Source organism: Tachypleus tridentatus, chromosome 2, assembly GCF_004210375.1.
Source record: "Tachypleus tridentatus isolate NWPU-2018 chromosome 2, ASM421037v1, whole genome shotgun sequence".
Lineage (NCBI taxonomy): Eukaryota > Metazoa > Arthropoda > Merostomata > Xiphosura > Limulidae > Tachypleus > Tachypleus tridentatus.
The window spans coordinates 105,040,189-105,053,694 of record NC_134826.1 but is presented as its reverse complement, the minus strand read 5'-3'; the positions used below and the strand labels follow the sequence as shown (position 1 = coordinate 105,053,694).

At 35.7% G+C, this 13,506-nt stretch overlaps 1 protein-coding gene across 11 annotated transcripts in view; it reads left to right on the top strand.

The window, feature by feature from the left end:
* LOC143244755 (uncharacterized) overlaps positions 1-13,506 on the top strand; it is a 44,268-nt gene that overhangs the window by 19,402 nt on the left and 11,360 nt on the right. For 6 of the 11 annotated variants that reach the window (XM_076490006.1, XM_076490007.1, XM_076490011.1 and 3 more), the window contains 3 exons: positions 7,565-7,710; positions 9,353-9,471; positions 11,673-11,823. The exons of 4 other annotated variants lie outside the window; for them this stretch is intronic. The gene's annotated coding sequence lies outside the window, so the exon portion shown is untranslated. The remainder of the gene's footprint in view (positions 1-7,564; positions 7,711-9,352; positions 9,472-11,672; positions 11,824-13,506) is intronic. One more of the 11 variants, XM_076490013.1, reaches the window with a different exon arrangement.

The following is a 13,506-nucleotide window of genomic DNA, read 5'->3' as shown; positions in this document are numbered from 1 at the left end:
TAATTCTTTATGAATTAAAAAAAAACAAAGGCAATAGTGCAGCAGAAACTACACCAAACATTCAAGGTGTTTATGGCGCGGAGTCTCTCAATGAAAGAAAATGTCAAAGGTGGTTTCAGAAATTCAGATCATGTGGCTACAGCTCAAGTGATGCGCCACGTTCAAGTTGTCCTGTTGAGTGTAGTGACGGCTTGCTGCTGGCCGCACTTGATGAAGATTGTGTTGTAACAGTTGAAGAACTATCACAGAAATTTAATTAAACCCACTAAAATTTTCACCGTCATCTGCAACAGCTTAGAAAGGTGTCAAAAGTTGGAAAATGGGTCCCCCATTATTTGACAGAAGCCAACCTTAAAGCAAGAATGGATATTTGCACTTCTCTGCACTCTCGCGAACGTAACTCACCTTTTTGGACAGGTTAGTGACTGGAGATAAGAACTGATATATTATAAAAATGTTAAGAGCCGCAGACAATGGCTTAGCTCAGGTAAATTGGCTAAAGCACAGCCCAGAAGGGACCTCCACCCTAAGAAAGTCTTGTTAAGCATTTGGTGGGATTTTGTTTGTGTGATTCACTTTGAGTTGCTGTCACTCAATGTAATGCTTACATCAGACTTCTATTGTCAACAGTTAGAGCGCTTGAATGTTGCACTGAAAGAAAAAGAGGACTGCTTTGATCAATCGTAAAGGTGTTGTGTTACACCAGGATAATGCACGGCCCCATACAGGAAGGATCACATCTGCAAAGATTGAAGAGCTAGACTGAGAAAAAATTTCACATCCTTCTTATTCTCCAGACCTTGCCCCATCTGATTATCATCTATTCCAAAGTTTGCAAAACTATCTTGGTAGAAAAGAGCTTGGAACACATGAAGATGTCAAAACTACCTTCTCTACATTCTTTTCCTCCAAACCTAATATAGCATTCAGAATCTTGTGAATCGTTGGAATGAAGTAATTAATAACGATGGAATATACATTATTGATTAAATAACATTAAAAGCGTTTGAAATCTCTTCACTTTTTCTGAACCTGAAATCGGACATTACTTAAGGGATGACCTGATAGTTATTTTTTAATTTTGCGCAAAGCTACACGAGGGCTATTTGCGCTAGCCGCCCCTAATTTAGCAGTGTAAGACCAGAGGGAAAGCAGCTAGTCATCATCGCCCACCGTCAACTCTTGGGCTACTATTTTATCAACGAATAGTGAGATTGACCATAACATTATAACGTCCCCACGGCTGAAAGGGCGAGCATGTTTGGTGCGACGGGGACTCGAACTCCCGCCCCTCAGATTACGAGTCAAACACCCTAACCACCTGGCTACAACATATACTCTTCAAAACAAGAAACGCAGAGGGATATTTTCGTTATTTTAAAGAGAAATATATGTAATAACGTTACAAGCTCAGAGTATATGATGTTACACGTGTTAAGGCACTGATTGTCAGACCAAAATGACAATAAAAGTTGTGCACTTTGAAAACGGAGGAAAACATCGGATTTTTCGCCAAAACGCATGCGTGTCCAATACATTTGTTTGAGAGATCTGCATGTTCTGCAAGTGCAACATGTGCAAAATCCCTATAAAAAGTGACGGGTTTTCGGTTTCCATAGCTCAGTGTTAATCCGCCGACACGCAATACAGTTACGCCAAGACTGACTGAAGAACAACGCAACAACGCCATTGGTCGCCTGGAAGCAGGCGAATCTCGATAAGATGTTGCCAGAGCTGTGAATGTCCACCCAAGCACCATCACTAGGCTATGGAATCGTCACCAACAACATGAATCAACTCGTGACCGTCCACGATCTGGCAGACCTCGTGTGACCACGCCCGCACAAGATCGCAACATCCGGTTACGTCACCTTCGGGATAGGACCACCACTGCGACGTCTACTGCCTCAACCATACCAGGGCTGCGTAGGATTTCCGATCAGACCGTATGCAACCGTCTACGAGATTCTTAGGCCCCATGTGCAACCCATCATGGTGAACGTCAACGACGTTTTTCAACATGACAACGCCCGTCCTCACACAGCCCGACTCACCACTGTCTTCTTGAGACACCACAACATCAACGTTCTTCCCTGGCCCTCCAGATCACCTGATTTAAACCCCATCGAACATCTTTGGGACGAGTTGGACCGACGTCTGCGACGGCGACAACCTCAACCGCAGACTCTACCTCAGCTTGCAGCAGCTTTGCAGGCTGAGTGGACAGCCATTCCACAAGATGTGATTCGTCATCTCATCGCTTCCATGAGCGGGAGATGCCAAGCAGTTATTGATGCTCACGGGGGGACATACTCGTTATTGACGTTGAGTGACGTTATACTTCACCTAGTGAGCGTGGACTTCGCCTTTGCAGACTTTGGATGTTCAGCAGTGAATGTGCAAAGTTTCACACATGTCATACAGAACTACCCGGAATAAACATGCTACCAATTTGTCTCAAATTTTACCTTTTGCGTTTCTTTTTTTTGAAGAGTATATTATGAAACGCCTGAGTTAGACGTCGTATATATCAACGCAAATTTCAGTTACTTGGCTTAACAATCTAGTATATAATGCTTGACTAGGATATTTTAGATGCCAGTGAATACATGACTAAGCAATCTGATATGACACTAAATACTTGAGATAGAGTTCATACGCCATTAAATATTTAGTTAGAGATTTATATGTCATGAACATATGGATTAGAGATCTGTTACATGAATTAATTAACACTTAGCAATCTCGTATGTCATTGATTACTCCACTTAATGTTTGATATATGATTTAATACTTGAATTATCGATCTAATATGACACTGAATACTAGAGTTATAGACATGTTTGGTTATTAATTATTAGAATTTGAAATCTACGTTCCCATTGATTACTTTACTTTGCAATGTAATACGGTACGGAATATAGAACTTAGTAATTTCGTAGGCCAATTAAAGACCGGGTATATCTTTGAATACTTGAGTTAGAGGTCTGATATATCACTGAATACTCGAATTACAGATCTGATATAGTATGTGATACTTGCGACAGATGTGTGATATATGTTCTAGTACTTGTGTTAACGATCTAATGTGTCATAAAATACCAGAGTTAGAGATCTGATATGTCATTAAATATTTGACTTAGAAACCTGACCTGTCATTGATCCTGGAGTAAAAGGTTTTATATATTATTGAATACGTGATTTAGTATTCTGATATCAGAATGAATATCTGAGTTAGAGACACCATATGCCATTAAATATTTGAGTTATAGGCCTAATTTGTTATTGAATAGTTAAGTTAAAGATCTGATAACTCATTCAATACTCGATTTAGTGATATAATATATTATTGAATATTTGAATTACTTTTCTTTGTAATCTGCTTTATATTGTTGTATACTTGAGTCAGATATTTGATGTGTCATTGAATGCTTTACTTGTCTGGCATGTTACTGAATATTTGAGTTAGCGATCTAAAATGCTATTGAATATGTGATTCTGCAAGCTGATATGTCATAAAATACTTGAGTTAGAGACCTAATGTTTCGTTGAATACTTTAGTTATAGATGCTATATGCCGTTGAATAGTTGAGGTCTCGATCTGATGCACTGAAATATTTGCGTTACTTGACCTAGGAATATCACATCATTGAGTACTTGAGATAGACATTTTATTCCTCGCGGAATACCTTACTTAGCTTATGATACGTAACACTTGAGTTACAAATATGATATGTTATTGAATAAGAGAGTTATAGTTCTCATTTGCCCTTCAATACTGGTCTTCGCTATCTAACATACTATTGAATATATGGCTTAGCATTTTTGTAGGTAATTGAATATTTGAGCTAGAAATCTGATGAGGTATTGAATACTTGAAGTAGTGATTTCATACATCATTGGATACTTGAACTAGAGATTTGATTTGTTAGTCAAGACTTCATATACGAATCTGTTTTGTCATTGAATACTTGAGCTAGAGATAAAATATTTGAGTTACAAATATGATATCTTATTGATTATGTGTTCTAGAAATCTGACATACCAGAGAATAGTTGAATTAGAAATGTACTATGTCATTAGTTACTTAATTCAGCAACCCAATATATCATCAAATACTTGTCTTAGCAATCTAATATATCTTTGAATACCTGAGATTGAGATCTGATTTCTTCTTCAATTCATAACTTAGACATGTAATTTGTTGCTGAATGCTTGAGTTAAAAATCTGATATTCCACTGAATTTTAGATTTAGAGAACTGAATTGTCACTGAATAGTTCAACTAGAAATCTGATTTGGTGTTGAATACTTGAGTCACTTCACATACCAATCTAATGTCATTGAATACTTGAGAAAAACTCTAATGTGTTATTGAATACTTGGGTTAGAGATTTCTTATACCATTGAATATATGAGTTACAGATCTGTTTTTTTTTTTTTTAGTACTCGAGTTACAGATCTTATATTTATTAAATATGTCAGATAGAATTCTGAATACCATGGATCAGTGATAGCTATGACTAAAGTAAATAATAGAACAAAACACAATCAGTGACATTTATAAAAAGTGTAAATAATAAAACAGAACAAGATCAGTGATAGTATGAGTAATGTAAATAATACACCAGAACAAAATCATTGATAGCTATGAGTAATGTAAATAATGCAGCAGAACAAGATCAGTGATAGCTGTGAGTAATGTAAGTAATAGAGCAAAATAAGATCATTGATAGCTATGAGTAATGTAAATAATACATCAGAACAAGATCAGTGACAGCTATGACTAAAGTAAATAATAGAACAAAACACAATCAGTGACATTTATAAAAAGTGTAAATAATACAACAGAACAAGGTCAGTGTAAGTAATACAGCAAGTCGTATAGTGTGATATAGCACTTATATGATACTGGAAAAAAACGTTTTTATTACCGATGTGCGCCCCCCCCCCCAACTTCGCAAAATCTTTATACTATGAGCATGTAGAGTTGCAATAGGGGTCACGATTATCCCGTTTCGCCTCGTTTCCCGTCACAGAGAACTTTATTTTTCTCCATTCTTAGGGCGCAGATATGACTTAATGAATACGATACATGCTGATCTAATACACTGCCGCCATCTATACAAATATAATAGTACTGTATGTTGTATGTCCGTGTAAATGCTTCGCAGAGTTGGATGGGTTTTCACCAAAATTGGTATGGAAGTTCATTAGGTCCTTGAGGAAACAAATACAAATTTTCACTTCTGCAATTTAAGGGTTTTATGAGTGTTTTTACGTGTTTCTTTTTGTTGTTTTTTCCCGCTACTTCGCCCTTGTTGATGGATCTTCACCAAACTTGACCTGAAGATTTGTCGGGTCCGTCAGAAGATAATACAAATTTACGTTTCACATTTTGTGTTTTGCTGGTTTTTTGTTTTTTAAATTATATATCAAGGAAACAACATATCTTAAAATAACTTTTCATTAATAATGAATTTACATAACTTCCGTCCAAGGTACGAGTACCCCAGGTAGTGTAAATAATACAGTAAAACGTTGTCACTAATAGCTATGACCAATGTAAATCATATAGCAAAATACAGTGACTGAAATTATTAGCAGTGTAAACAATAGAGCAAATATGGTTAGTGACAGCTGTGCCCAATGTTAATAATACACCAAAACATGGGCAGTGACAACTGTTACTAATTTAACTGTTATAGTAAGGCACGGTCAGTAACAGCTGTGACCAATGAAAATAATACCGAAACATAATCAGTGACAGTTAGGACCAGCGTAAGTAATACAAAAGCACATAATCAGTGACAGCTGTGAACTTTTTTAAATAATACGACAAAATATATTCTGTGACATCTAACACAATTGTAAATGACACAGAATATTATTGTTACTTACAGCTACAATTAAGTTAAATAACAGAACCAAACATGGAAAGTGACGACAACAACCATTGTAAATAATACAGAAAAAAACTGGTCAATGATATCTGTGTCCCATTTAAATATTACAGCAAAACGTGGTAAATAACAATTGTCATAAAAGTATTGTTTGTTTATTTTGAGTTTTGTGCAAAGCTACACGAGGGCAATCAACGCTAGCCATCCCTAATTTAGCAGTGAAACACTAGAGGGAAGGCAACTAGTCATCACCACCCACCGTCAACTTTTGGACTACAATTTTCACAAGGAACAGTAGAATTTATCGTCACATTTTAATGCCCTCATGGCAGAAAGAACGAGCATGCTGGTAAGATAGGGATTCGAACCCACAACCCTCAGATTGTAAGTCGAAAGCTTTAACTTTCTGGCCATGCGAGTCTGTTATCAATGTAAATAATGCACCTAAACATGGCCAGTAACAGCTGTGACCATTGTAAATAACACAGTAAAAGTAGTCAGTGATAGAGCTATAACGAATGTAAATAATGCAGCAAGACACAGTCAGCGGAAATTATAAATTTAAGTCATACAGCAAAATATGGTTAGCGAAAAGTATTACCTGTGTATATATTTATTATATCGTGTTTAGTGGCAGCTAAGACTAATGTAAATAACAGCAGAACGTGGCCACTGACAACTATGATTAAAGTGAATAATACAGTACAATGTGTTCAGTAATAGACACGACCAGTGTCAACCATTCATTAAAATGCGGTTAATAACAGGTATGAAAAATATAAATAATACAACAAACGTACTTCTTTTTATGAATAATGAATTAATGCGGTAAAATATGGTTCGTGACAGTTGTAACAAATGTAAATTGTATTACAAAACAAGGTCAGTGATAACTATGACACATGTATATAATACAGTAAATCTCAGTTAGTGATAGCTATGAGTAATGTAAATGATACATCAAAACGTGGCCAGTGACAGTTATGACTAATGTATATAATAGAGAAAAACATCGTCAATAACTTCTATAATCATTCTAAATAAGGATTTCATATCTACCGCATTTTAAAATAAAATGTACTTTGTAGCATAGAAATAACTGATACTTAAAACATGTTTAATGTGTTAATAATGTATTATTAACATGGTCGTCGATGTCTGCCGCAGATTTGACACATGAAGAAGAAGAATGTAGACTGTTGCATAGATATACCAGATATTTAAATATGTTAGTGTTAATAATATACTTTGTAGCCTTGGGATAACAAATACCAAAATTTGTACAATAAGTTAATATGTGTGCTGTACCTTAGAGACAATAGATATTTGTCAGAAGAAATGGCTTCGTCTTCACCAGTGTATAGTTGAAATGCTCTGTGCTCTTCCTGTAAATGTGTAAAAGGTTAGTAAAGTAGTATTTGTTAAAGAATGTTGCGAGTCTTATTGTCGTGTCACACCACACCAGCCTGTAAAGCACGCTCCTCCCACATAGTGTCATGGGCTTCTGTATTTTTCTTCAGTATTTAATTTTAAATTTCGTTGCTAGTGTATAAATGATTATTATTTGATTTTGATAACACAGAGGAAATTGTGATAACGTTTGCATGGAGCAAAGTTAACGTTGACGTAATGACAATTTTGATGTATTTTTTTCGTCGTCAGATTTGTGAAACAGAAAAAGAAATGAAGAAGAAGAAAAAAAGAGCCACTCCAAGCCTTTGACTTTAAATACAATTACACAATCTTCTAAGAAACCTGTATTAAGGACAGAATATTTTAGACCAAACTTGGAGGATCCTGAAACACAGGTAGTCCCAAAGTCGGATCGAGAGATCTTACATTTTTACAATCGATTGATGTCGAGAGAAACATTACCTTAAACATTTGTTTCTTTTCGCATATTCGCGCAAAGCTACATAAAGGCTGTTTCAATCTGTTTGCATTAATGCCCCTTCCCCCAATCTTAAATTGTCAGAGAGACTAGAGAGGGAAGACAGTACTCACTACCAACTATTGGATCACTGTGATCAAGTTGTGAGATTTGACCGCCACTCATAACGAACTGACAACGATCTTACGGGTAATGGGGCGCGAACTCTGGACCTTTGTATTCAACGTGTAGAGAGCTAACCACTAAGACACGCTCAGCACACTTATTAGATATACACGTATTTTTAACCGTTATTACAATGAGTCAGTGCAATGCGAGCTTAAATTCTGGTAAAGCCATTACAAAGAAATAAAGATCAGATTTTTAAAAAAAATTATGTTGAACAATTTAGGCCAACATTGATTTATGCAGTATCACTATTGCTGCCATTTACAACTCAAGAGTCAATAAAGTATGTCACTCTAAATTATTAACTCAAAGTTCAATTTCACAGTTATTAACAAGTTACCACAAAACTGAATAAGAATTACTAACTTACGACTGAATAAAATTTGAATTACCAACTCGCGATTAAAATAGATCAAAATCACAAACTAACGACTGAAATTAATCTGAATTACGAATTCGAGACCAGTTTAGATAGGGGCTAGAGGGGTCTCAGCCTTAGGGCCCATAGTATTAATGGAGGCTCACTTATAAATTTATTTTAGTCTATGTAAAATTGCATGAAATGTAGGGTTCACAAGAATTATTAGCCCCTGGGACTACACAAACTTAAATCTGCCACTGTTCACGATTGTACGGAATCTGAATCACTTACCAAAGACTAAACAGAATCTGAATTCCTAACTCACGACTGATATTGTTGTCATTATTTTTGAATTAAGCACAAAGCTACACAAAAGGCTATCAGTGCTCTGCCTACCACGGATATCAAAACCTGTTTTTGGCGTTGTAAGTCCGTAGACATACCGCTGTGCCACTGGGGGGCCTCACGACTAAATTGAACCTGAGATACTGACTCAGGACTGAAGTGAATCAAAATCACTTACTCATGACTAAGCTGAATCTGAATTACTAATTCTCGACTGAATTGATAGTAAATTACTAACTCGCGTCTAAACTAAATATGAATTAGCAACGCACGACTAAAATGGATTAAAACCACTAACTCACAACAAAATTGAATCTGAATTGCTAATTAACGACTGAACAGAATCTGAATCACCAAACAGAATCTTTATTACTGGTTTGGGTTGAGAAAATTTTTTATGTGGAGGAGCGAACATAAAAAAACTTTCTTAACCCAAACCAGCCGTTTTTATATATATATTTTTCTCTACAAGTGGGTTTTCTCGTCATCACTGAAAATCGTTATTACTAACTAACAACAGAACCTTAACTATACTCAGCAAATCTTCACAAATCATTTTTGTGCTAATTTCTGTTCGTTATAACACATAGTCACTACGAATGTTTTTATGTCTTTTTCTGTAGGTTTTTGAAATTGTAGATAAATATTTCCTGTGTGAGATCAGTTATTCTGTGTTTCTTGTCAGGTTGCGGCACTAATCAGTGCAAATGTTCATGTTTCTGAGACAAACACCTGGATAACCACGGAGAAAGTGATTTCCGATTTTAGTCACACTCCAACACCTCCGGTTACGAAACAGCTCCCGTGAGTACAAATTACTAACAGATCTTATATACGTACAAAACAGTAATAAAATTTAGATTTTAAAGGCAACTTTATAAAAACCTTATTTTAAAGTGTATAGTAGATTTTTAACGTACTTATTTGGATATGTGTTCCAGAATTTTTAATTTTTTCGAAAAAACCGCCTTTAGTTTCCAAACAATAACAACGTTTTATTTATGGCAAAATTTTGCCAGTGCGGCTTCATCATGATTAATAGTGTAAATGCTCAATAGTTATTTCTAAAAATGTATGCAACAATATATAGACTATTATATGGCACTAATACTATCTGCATATTATTAAGTCTTTTATCTAATGCCAGACATCGGGTAAGAGTGTCATGTATTAGAGGAAAGACGTAATTTTGCTACCTGACCAGAGGGACGATGTTGAGTTATTTTTAAACAGAAAGGATCAAAACTTCGCTCTTCATGTAACAATACACGTCAGATGCATAAAGATACTAATAGTGAAAAGAAAGTCATATTGTTTTCAAGCATTCAGTGAATATGAAATTAGATGGGGGGATTCTATCTCACATATATTTCTTTTTACTAATAAGACCTGTATATATATTTATTTTTTCCCTCTTGATGCTACGGCGCTGATACACTGAGACACACACATAGAGGTTGTTTTATTAATATAAACGTTTTTTTTAAATAAAAACTACTTCGTGGTACAAGAGGAAGGGACAACGTCATACTGCAGTTCTTAAAATATTCAAATTGAACTTACATATTTCGGCGATTTCAGCATCGACGAAAACTGTCAAGTCAATTTAAATGTTTTTGATTATTGGAGCATGATTTTGACCCTTTTTCATTGCTTTATATTGTATAGACTCGTTATCAGGCAGGCGGTAGCATTACCTATGCATGGATGGCCCGAATTGTTGATCGAAATAATTTTTTAAATATATCCTCAACACGTAATAAAAATTACAATACTATGCAGTGTTTCCTTTTATATGCAATGACTTAGTAACTATTTCTGGAAATGTTTCTAAATATCATATTAAAAAGCTTTGAATTTCTTGATCTCCTTTCTTCTGCTTCTTTTTTACTACATGATAACTCAAAAACCAAAGCAATGCTGTTAACCAATTTCACTGAGGTGACATAATTTCAAACGGAGTATTTTCTTTTATAAGTATTATTACTAGTTGTAACTTCAAAAATTCATAATTATAGTGTAAGAAATGTTATCATCATCCATAAAAGATAGCTTTCATACAGAAAATCCTTTGTTTCTTTAAAAAAATTAAGTACAGGGTGAAACAGGAATTATCAGCCAATATAATAGATAAACAATAAATATTACAGTTAGAAGCTTACTCTATTTAGAACTTGGTTATAAATACAACATTCCTATGTCCAATGAAACAGTGCATCAAATAAAACAAACAAACAAGTGAAGAAAATTCTTTAAAGAAAAGGAAGTAAATGTAGTGATGGAGATTTTAATCTTTCAAAAACAGTACAAACAAGATAGTAGGGGTGACATTTGTATCAATCCTACACAAACAAGAATTAACATATAACAATATATATATATATATATATATATAACTATCTAATTATAACAGAGTTTAATTGATTTATTTTTGTTTCGTTTGCTACAATATGGGGATGATGCAAATGACATTCCTCCTGTCTTGTTTGCATTGTTTTTAAAGGATTGAAAGTATCCAAAAGAATCCTTTTTTTGAAAGTTTTCTTTACTTGTATTAATTAAAGCATGTAAACATTAGACTTTAAACAATAAATGGCCTAGACTATTTCTAATTAACAGAACAGTCTATTCCCAATTTAAACTGTGCCAAAGTTTGCAACCTAAAATATATGCATATAATTAGCAAGCAACTTAATTTCGTGATGACTTTGATCTCTAAATACAAATCACACTAAGAGTAAAAATATTATTATTATTACTGACCTGAGAAAGTTTTCATTGACACTAATTTTAACTTACATGTTTTTTACACAACAGTAGCACTGTACCATAAATTTCTATAATCAACCATTATGCTACTATGACTTTATATTCACATTTAGTTAAATTTATAAGATAATATTGCCACCAGAGGGAAATATACTTCACAGATCATATTGACCTGGTATATCACTGTAATTGTTGCTTCAAAAACTTAAAATATTAACAAGTAAGATTTATTTTAGTATTACTACAGAGGAAAGTCCTGCACCTGGGTGGTTTTTATCACCCAGTGACCAATTGGCTGTGATCACCAGAGCGTCACCAGTTGAGAAGGGGAACATCTTAACTTTGTTTTCGGAATCGTCTTCTAGCAGACAGTCCGCATGCAGAACGGTATTTTGACATTGTTCATAAATAGTAGTTTATTGGGTGTTTGAAATATATAGGTATCGATTGCAAGTTTGTTTGTTTTTGAATTTCATGGAAAGCTGCATGAGGGCTATCTGCACTAGCCATCTTTAATTTAGCATTATAAGACTAGAGGGAAGGCAGCTAGTCATCACCACCCACCACCAACTCTACGACTACTCTTTTACCAACGAATAGTGGGATTAACCGTCACATTATAATGCTCCCATGGCTGAAAAGGCGAGCATGTTTGGTGTGACGGGGATTCGAACCTACGACCCTTGGATTACAAGTAAAGTGCCTTAACCACCTTGCCATGCCAGGCTTTATGCACATAATGATAAAAGCTTCTATAGAAGTTTTATTAACAAACTTGTAAGCCCAGCATGGCCAGGTGGTTAAGTTGCTCGACTCTTAATCTGAGAATCGTAGGTTCGAATTCCCATGACACCAAACATGCTCACCTTTTCAGCCGTAAGGGTGTTATAACGTGACGGGGTCAATTCCACTATTCTTTGGTAAAAATTATCGGTGGGTGGTGGTGAATAGCTACCTTCCTCTAGTCTTACACTGCGAAATAGCTTTCGTGTAGCTTTGAGTGAAATTCAGAAACAAACATTATATATATATATATACTCTTCAAAACAAGAAACGCAAAAGGGATTTTTTTATTTATTTTAAAGAGAAATATATGTAATAACTTTACAAGCTCAGAGTATGTGATGTTACATGTGTTAAGGCACTGATTGTCAGACCAAAATGAAAATAAAAGTTGAGCACTTTGAAAACGGAGGAAAACATCGGATTTTTCGCCAAAACGCATTCGTGTCCAATAAATTTGTTTGAGAGATCTGCATGTTCTGTAAGTGCAACATGTGCAAAATCCCTATAAAAGTGACGGGTTCTCGGTTTTCATAGCTCAGTGTTAAGCCACCGACACGCAATACAGTTACGCCAAGACTGACTGAAGCACAACGCAACAACGCCATTGGTCGCTTGGAAGCAGGCGAATCTCGATCAGTTGTTGCCAGAGCTGTGAATGTCCACCCAAGCACCATCACAAGGCTATGTAATCGTCACCAACAACATGGATCAACTCGTGACCGTCCACGATCTGGCAGACCTCGTGTGACAACGCCCGCACAAGATCGCTACATCCGGTTACGTCACATTCGGGATAGGACCACCACTGCGACGTCTACTGCCTCAACCATACCAGGGCTGCGTAGGATTTCCGATCAGACCATACGCAACCGTCTACGAGATGCAGGAATCCGACCTCGACGTCCAGTCAGAGGCGTCATCCTCACCCAGCAACATCGTCAAGCATGGTTGCAGTGGACTCGGGCACATCGGGTAAGGCCTCATCGACGATGGAGGCATGTTTGGTTCAGCAATGAATCACGTTTTATGCTTCGTAGGCATCCCCCCTTCATTTTAGGTGGGGGGTATGGTGCATACAGTCATCCCCCTTACAGTTTGGTCTGTTGAATTGTTTTATTGCATCACAGGCCTACAAATTGTATGTTTGTTCTTGTGATTCTCATGTTCTTACCAATCAAATTACATAATTAGGCCTAGATGTAGGCTTTTTCGGTAGCCGAAATGTACATCTTTAACATAGGTGTGCTTCTAAGCTTTTCAATCTAAGTTATAGTTTGTAATTTC